At 55.2% G+C, this 8,416-nt stretch overlaps 1 pseudogene; it reads left to right on the forward strand.

Moving 5' to 3' along the window:
* Positions 1 to 2,683: 2,683 nt before the first annotated feature.
* On the forward strand, positions 2,684 to 6,185 carry LOC114887522 (annotated as a pseudogene).
* The last annotated feature ends 2,231 nt before the right edge of the window (positions 6,186 to 8,416 follow it).

An 8,416-nucleotide genomic window follows, 5' to 3' on the forward strand; every position in this document is an offset into this window, starting at 1 on the left:
GCTCCAGGAACCAACACGGTGCACAGAACTCCTTTGTGGTGGTAAGAAACAAAAGGCAACAGTTCTTCTCGAGACTCATGCGTGATGAGGCCTCCTGAAATTTTGTTCCTTCCAATCCCGTTGACACCCCGTAGATTGATTGCCACGTGATGGAGCAACACAATGACTGCTTTTACAAGTGCATGGAACAACGCTCAGTGGGACGTGAGTGTAAGAAACTCTAGTGCTACACTGACAGGGTTAGGATGAAACGCCTCTGACCCCCTCCAAAAAGGAACTTTCCAAGAGACAGCACACGGTCACATCCCCAAGAACATCTCCGCCCGTGTGCTCGGATAAATTAAAGGAAATCTGGCAACTCTGGGAGACTCTGAGCTGTACGTGCCTTGAAAATGCTTATAGCCACCCTGGGGGTCAGTGTGGCACTTCTGGACAGTGAGACACCAGGTCTCCTCATGGAACCCTAGGGTTACGTTGCTGGGACTTAAGGCCCAACATTAATCATCCACTTGGGTTATGGTGGTCCCTGTCCAGAAGCAACAGTTGCCAAAGATTTCATTTCTTTGAGCTCGTGAGACAGCATAGCATGTAATACCACAGAGAAGGAGACCTGCCTCTCTCCGGGTTTGCAGAGGTTAGCTTTTCTACTAGGGCGGTGAGCACAGAGATCCAGTCAATGCCCAGTGAGAGTTTAGAAGGTTATTGTTGCAGGTCTCTCTGCGCTTAGGCCACTGTTCAGCTGCAGTCTGTAAAGTGCATTCAGGGAACAACCAGAATCTCTAATACGCCCCGCATCTCATTGGGAAGGCAGGAACAGCACATTCTCTCCTTGGTGAAGACGTCTTTTCTTGCAGACTGCCAGGGAGAACGGAACAGGGAAACAGGGACAGGGAGAGAGAGAGGGAGAGGGAGAGAGGGAGAGAAGGAGGAGAGAGGGAGAAGAAGGGAGGAAGAGACCTCTTTCCCTCTCTCTCTCTCTCCCTCTCTCTCTCTCTCCCTCTCCCTCTCTCTCTCCCTCTCTCTCTCCCTCTTCCTCCCTCTCCCTCTCCCTCCATCTCTCCCTCTCCCTCTCTCCCTCTGCCTTACCTCTGCCTCTCCCTCCATCTCTCCCTCTCTGGGAGGGAGTGAGGGAGATGGAGAGACGGAGGGAGGAGAGTTGGAGCGAGAGGGAGAGGGAGGAGAGGGAGGGAGGGAGAGCGAGAGAGGGAGGGAGAGAGGGAGGCAGGGAAAGAAGTCTTTCGCTCCCTCCCTCTATCACTCTCTCCCTCTCCACCCTCTCTCTCCCTCTCCCCCCTCCCTCTCCATCTCTCTCTCTCTCTCCCTCCACCTCCTTCCCTCTCCATAGAGGGAAGGAGGTGGAGGGAGAGGGAAAGAGGTAGAGCCAGAGCGTGCGGAAACAGGGACAGGGAGAGAGGAAGGGAGAGAGGGAGAGGGAAAGGGGGAGAGGGAGAGGGGGAGGGAAAGAGGGAGAGAGAGAGAGGGACAGGGAAAGAGCGACAGGGAGAGAGGGAGGGAGAGAGGCAGAGGGAGAGATGGAGGGAGAGGGAGAGTGAGAGGCAGCGAGGTAGAGGGAGAGAGGGAGAAAGAGAGAGAGAGAGGGAGAGAGGTAGAAGTGCTGAGGAGGGGGGTTCCCCCCCCCACTCCCATCCTCTCCCTACTGCTTTCTCTTTTTTCTGCTTCAACAAACACCAGGCGCCATTTAGATCAGCCCTGAAGTCAACGTTGATGCTTGGACAGCCTGACCTCCCTGCTGACTTCCAGCCCAGGACCATCGCTGGGAGATGAAGTCTGCGGGGCCCTGGGCGCAGGCTGCACAGGCACCTCCTCTGATGCCCAATCTCTCCTCGTTTACGAGGCAGCCCATACTCCCCTCCCTGACTCCCCAAGATTTGGGGCCTTTTTAATATGTGTCGATAATACCATGAGCTACTATTTAACTCTTCCACGAGGACCCATCTCTCAAAATGCAATGGTTTTCAGCCTTGGCTGCACTAGAGAACCCCCAGGGAAGGGAGAGATGTCTCTCCCTCCCTCTCTCTCTCTCTCCCTCTGTACTTTTGTCTACCTCTCTCCCTCTCCCTCTGGGGTGATGCCCGATGAGCTCAGAATCGCAGATGGCCCCCCCATCCCCTCTCTGTGGCTTGCATGGGGGATGGACCTTCTCACTGTGGCCCGGGCACGGCCTTGACATTCAGACATCGGGTCCTGCATGGACACTTGTGTTTGTTCCATAGCGCATGTGGCTGCAGTCTGTGCTTCTGTAGATGGGGGCTGTGCATGAGCCCTTCATCTTCCCGCAGACACCACTGGTGCTCGCTCGGCCTCGCGGGTGATGCAGGGGGAACGGGGGACAGCCTTGTGTCTCCACCTTCTTGGGCTACAGACAGGCCACGCTGGTCCTGTGGTGACTGGGGGCTCCCAGGAGAACCCCACTGCAGACCAGAGAGGTGGCCCCAGAGAAGGCGGCGTACGTCTGGGGCCAGGCCTCATCAGCGAGCCACGGGCCACCTGCAGCAACAGGTGTCTCACCGTCCAGGGGCTGGGTGTTCGGGCGCCGTAGGGATGAGCTGCTGTCTGCACGGCAGCCGTGTTTGACTTGTTGAGACCGGGGAGGCCCCTTGGTGGCTCCTGGAGAGCCTGGCCGCATTTCTTCCTGCCCTTGGCCTTAGAGCCCATCACGTTCATGCCATTTCTGGTTCCAAAAGGACCTGTGTTAATAAAGACCACGTGTTAGGACAGCACCAAAGTGTCTAGAAATCCGGGCCAGGAGGAGGAGGGAGGGGGATTGGCTGTGCCCGCCAGTGGCCTGGGAGCCCTGCCCGCCTGCAGAGACCTGGCCCGGGGCCCATGGGGAGGGCATGGCCCACGGTCCCCTGTGCCTTCCTTCTCTGGGTTCCAGGAGAACTGTGTGATCCTCAGGGAGCTGGTGAGGCTGCACGCCCTGAAGTCTGGTCTACTGGGGTTCCACACGCATGCCGACTCCGTGCTGTAGATGAACATGGACAAGACCAGCCAGGTGGTGGCCACTGTCCTAGGTAACACCACCTCCCCCTGAGTCCCAGTGGGGACGGGGGTCAGGCGGACCTTGACCAGACATGGTGCTGCCTGAGACCCCACTGTGTCAGCCCTTGGGGGCCGCCTTCCCGGACCCTTCATTCTGCCTCGAGGGGCACGGGGTTGGGGGTGGCTGGGGGGCCGCCGCAGGGACGTAGCCGAGCCTCTCCAATCCGCCCGCAGGTGAGCTGGCCCAGAAGCTGAAGCCCCTCGGGGAGCAGGAGCGGCCGTGATCCTGGAGCTAAAGAAGGCTGAGTGCCAGAGGCGGGGCCTGCACTTTGACGGCCCCATCAACGCCTGGGACCCGCGCTACTACATGAACCAGGGGGAGGAGACACGCTACCACGTGGACCAGTACCTGCTCAATGAGTCCTTCCCGATGCAGACGGTCACACGCGGGCAGCTGGGCATCTCCCAGGAGCTGCTGGGGCTGACCTTCGACCTGGAGGAGGGCACCAACATGTGTCACGAAGATGTGAGGCTCTAAACGGTCTGGGACGCGGCCTCGGGCAAGGTCATCCATCGGCAAGTTCTACCTGATCTCTATCCTCGGTGCGTGCGTGGGGGAACCTGTCGGCCGTGGGCCAGGGCTCCTCTGTGGAAGCGGGACCCCACCCACGTCCCTCCGCAGGGAGGGGAAGTCCGGACACGCGGCCTGCTTTGGCCTGCAGCCAGGCTGCCTACAGCATGATGGGAGCTGCCAGATCGCCATCGTGGCCATGGTGGCCAACTTCACCAAGCCTACACCCAACCTGCCCTCCCTGCTGCAGCATGATGAGCGGGAGACCAACTTCCACGACTTCGGGCACGTGATGCACCAGCTCTGCTCCCAGGCGCAGGGCTGCAGGCAGGGGGCGGGGAGGGCCCAGGCACGCGTGGTCCTCAGGCAGGCCCTCGCCATGGGATTCTTTCACTGACATCACCCCGCACGTGGTGACGCCCTCGGTGTCAGCTTCCATCATCAAACCCCAGGCACTGGCAGTGTAAACAACGGAAATGGATGTCCTCGAGGCTCTAGAGGCTGGAAGACCCAGATCAAGGAGTCAGGGCTGGTTCCCTGCATGTTAAATACATGTACTCAAGAGTTGCCTTTAAAAAAGACAAAAGAAGAGAAAGGAACGTTGCCTGCAAGTCTGCTGACAGCTGGTTATGAGAACCAGAGGGAAGGCTCTGGGGCTGGGGGCGCAGTGCCCTGTGAGCTCTGGAGCTGCTGCCAGTCTCCGTGGAGGCTCAGCAAGTCCCAGTGACTTCCCCACGTCGGGGGCGCCAGCTGAGCGTCTGGCCCCAGAACCCACTGCTCGTTCAGTCTTCCTGTGGTCAGCCCTTCATCCTGAGAGCGATGCTCTCATAGGCTGCACCGGGGCGCGTGGGGACGGTTTACTGAGCTGTACAGACGTCACTACTGCTTTGGACCATTTTCATCACCCTGAAAATGTCCCTCACACCCTTAGCTATCACTCTGTCCCCTCGCCAGCCCCTGACAACCAGGAACCCACTCGCTGACTCTGTGGATCTACCTGCTCTGGACGTTTCTCCTCAGTGGGGTCACACCCTGTGTGTCCTTCTGTGTCTGACTTCTCTCGCTGAGCATCGTGTTCTCAGGGTGTATCGACGTGGCAGCGAGTGTCAGGGCTTCACTGCATTGCATGGCTGAGGGACGTAAAGGAGACAAGAGAAAAGAAAAGAACGTTGCATGCAAGTCTGGTGACAGCCGGTGATGAGAACCAGAGGGAAGGCTCTGGGGCCAGGGGCACCGTGCCCTGTGAGGCCCTGGCGCTGCTGCCAGTCTTGGTGGGGCACGGGCAGCACCGTCCCTCAGGAGCTGCTGGACAAGCTCATCAAGTCCCGGCAGGCCAACCCAGATGCGGCCGGACCGAGGGAAGGGAAGGGGGCTTCCGGTCTGCCCGGCTGGAAAGTGCGGCCTGGACACGTCTCCTTCCTCCTGCCCCCCAGGCCTATTCAACCTGCGTCAGATCGTCCTGGCCAAGGTGGTTCAGGCCCTGCACACGCAGACGCCTGCAGACCCGGCCCAGGAGAATGCCTGCCTCTGCCAGGAGATCCTGGGGTTCCCAGCCACGCCAGGTAGCCATGTGCACGCCGGGCCCACCTTAGTGGTCGGTTGGCAGCTACTGCCCAGGTCAAGAGGATCGTCTGGTGGTGTGTGAAGGGGGACCAACTGACGGGCTCCGGCTGAGGCCTGCTGACCTCTGGCCTCTTCCTGCCACGGTTCCTTGGCTGGTCCCTCCAGCTGTGGCCCGCGGAGTCCGAGGGTGGGGTGGGAGGCTCTGCACGTGCTTTCTAGAGAGCCTGGAAGAGGCAGGAGAGGGCTTCATACCCCAGACAGAACGCATCGACGAGGTTTGCCCGTGCGTGTCGGTGCGGACACGCGGTTCACTCCCTCGTGAGAGCTTTAACCAGAGATCTCCCCGTGGTGGAGGGCAAGCCCTGACTCATCTCTCGCAGCCTTGGCAGCTGACCTTGTAAGAGGCTTAGGAGTGAACCCTCGTGAGCTTCAGCAGAAAGTCGGCAAAGATTTATTTGTGTCCCTCCACTGAATTGCCAGCAAGGTCCCCGTTTTCTAGAAGTGTTGGGCCAATACTCTCTCTAGTGGCAGGGGACTCAGACAAGGCTGCTTTGAGGCCCCCACCCCCGCTCTGTGGCAGGGGCACTGAGCGGCCAGGGGGCCAGGCAGGAGCCTCTCCGCGTGTGTCCCAGTGACCGACCTGCCTGCGACCTTCGGCCACGTGGCAGGAAGTCCTATGGCTACTTGTGCAGCGAGGTGTACTCCGCGGACACGTTCCACACACACTTCAAGTAGGAGGGCGGCCTGAGTGGCAAGGTGAGAGGCCGGCCTGACGCGCAGACCAAGAAGGCGCTCTTTGGCTTGGGCCTATATGTTGTGCCGCCCTCCTGGGCCTCCTGGGTTCTGAGGGCCCTGCCCTGGACCCCCTGCTCCCCTGCCCTTTGTTCAGTCACAGCAGAGGTGGCCACATCCACACCCTCTGTGAGTCGGTGTTCCACCCTCCTGCAGCCCCGCCCCCTCTCCGCAGGTTGCCATGGACCACAGAAGCTGCATCCTGAGGCCAGGGGATTCCGAGGATGCCAAGGGCAGACATGCTGGCCTTAAATGAGTCGCAGAGGCCTTAAGTGGGCTTGTGTGGTTGGGCTCACCTCTTATGTTTCAGTGAACTTTGTGAGAAGACAGGGCCTGGGAGCTGCAGCCTCACAGTTGGGCTCCACAGTAAGATGTGTGGGACAGACCTCAAACTGACCCAAAACATGGAGGAATATCAGCCATCTAGAGGTCTAAAAGAGAGCCACTGCAGCTAGCCCATAGGTCCAAGAAAAATAAATTCTTATTTATGTAACTGAGTTTTGGGGAGATTTGTTCCAAAGAATTATCACAGCAAGAGCTGACTAATACAGCATCCTCCAAATCACTGCTATGTACATGGCTGCCACCATGCCTACATGTAAGGCAATTGTGTCCTCAAACTTTGAGAATTCTTGAATTCTTGGTGCCTCTCCAACACAATGTACATGGCTAAAGTTTCCCCAAATAACTTCACTAATGTACCACAAAGACCTCCCTAAACTTTTATTACATGTAATGCAAAGTTCTTTCTATTCATTTTCTGTTTCTACGTAGTTAAAATGCTTTTTATCAACCTAAAAGGATGGAAAATTGGAACAAAACATCTCTGTGGATAGCTGTTTTTCACAAAGGAAAATTACTAACAAACCAGGCATTTCACTGAGTGTAGAGCACTAATGCCCCTAGTGCCTCTAAATGCCAAGTGAACAAAGGCACTTAATAAATATTGAATCCTGCTCTCTCCACTTGAGAGGGGAGAGCAAGCTATTCTCAAGTAGTGGAGGGATGCTCTTAGGAGCTATTTGCAACATTCTGTGAACCTGGACACTGTGTAGCTACAAAGAAACCTTTTGTCTAAGTAAACTAACTAGAGAAACTTTAAAGTGGAAAAAGAGAGAAAGAATGAGAGAATACCCTTCTCATGGTGACTCATTCACTTATTCATTCATTTACCAAATATTTACTATGTGTATAGTACTGTGCTGAAAACTGCACAGAACACGGAGATGTATCCCCGTTCTCAGGGAGGTTAGATACCAGAGAGGGAGATAAGATGTAGATGCCTTATGGCAGTTCCACATACGTCTTGTTAAACTGTTTACAAGTTCAGGGGAGAGAAGGGATCCAGAAATTGCTTGGATTCTCAGTGAAGTCTTCCCAGAGAAGGAGGTGTAAAATAGATTGACTAGAAAAAAAAAATTAATGTCATAGGTAGATATGAAAGGGAGCAAAGATGCACAGATAATTAGACCCAGTTCTTTTTTAAAAAGTCTAGAAAGTGAAATTAAAGCCAAATTATGGAGGGTCTTGAATGTCAATCTTAAGAGTTTGGCTGTATTGTGTTGACAATGGGTGCCACGGACGGTTTGGAAGAGGGCAATGGCATAACCCAAGAGCCTTGGGAGGTGTAAGAGAGGTTGCAGGGAGGAAGATAGAAAGACATGCTATTATCCGAAGCAATCATCGTAATCCAGGTGTAAAATAATAAATGGTAGAACCGGAGTAATGGCAACACAGATGGAAGGGAGGAGTATGAGAGACACTAGAAAGAAAAACTGTCAGGGCTTCACCATTGATTGGATACATTCATTTCTCCATTTAACAAAGGTTATCAGTAACTGTGCTAGTCGCTGGGAATCAAGAGTAAGCAAAACAGTCATGATCTCTTCCTCACGGACCATATGGTAAACACCTATCTAAAACTGGATGTGAAATGTGATGAAGGCTATAAGCGAGAGGTACGTGGTATTATGTGAGCTATGGTAGGGGGATGTGATGAGTTGAGTAGGTAAGGGGATACTTTCTTGACAAAGTGACACATGAGAAGAGATGAGAAGGATGAGGAGGCATCAATCAGTTGCAAACTAAACAGAAGGACATTTCACGCAGAGGGGCAGCATGGGCAATGTGCCGTTGTAAGTATGCAGGCCTGAAAGGAGGCCACTGTGGGCTGGATGATTGAGAATGAAAGGAAGGAGGTGCAAGACGAGGCTGCAGAGATCATGCTCCATCCTGCCCAGGGGATGCCCTGCCCTGCAGACTAGCGCACCCAGAGTGCCAGTGCACAGCAAGATGAGAAGCCTGCTCTAGAATGCAAGTCAACACTGCTTCTTTCACCAAGAAAGTCTTGCCTGTTAAACTAAGCAGCATATCTAGTGGACATATGATGAATCTAGAAAGATGAGAGTATGCAGAGTTGGAGTACGAGGTGCATTAACTGCACAGGGAGTATCTGTGCAAAGACACTCAAGCCTGACACCTGCTGGG

Source organism: Monodon monoceros, unplaced genomic scaffold (assembly GCF_005190385.1).
Source record: "Monodon monoceros isolate NGI ecotype Baffin Bay Population unplaced genomic scaffold, NGI_Narwhal_1 Super_Scaffold_7, whole genome shotgun sequence".
Lineage (NCBI taxonomy): Eukaryota > Metazoa > Chordata > Mammalia > Artiodactyla > Monodontidae > Monodon > Monodon monoceros.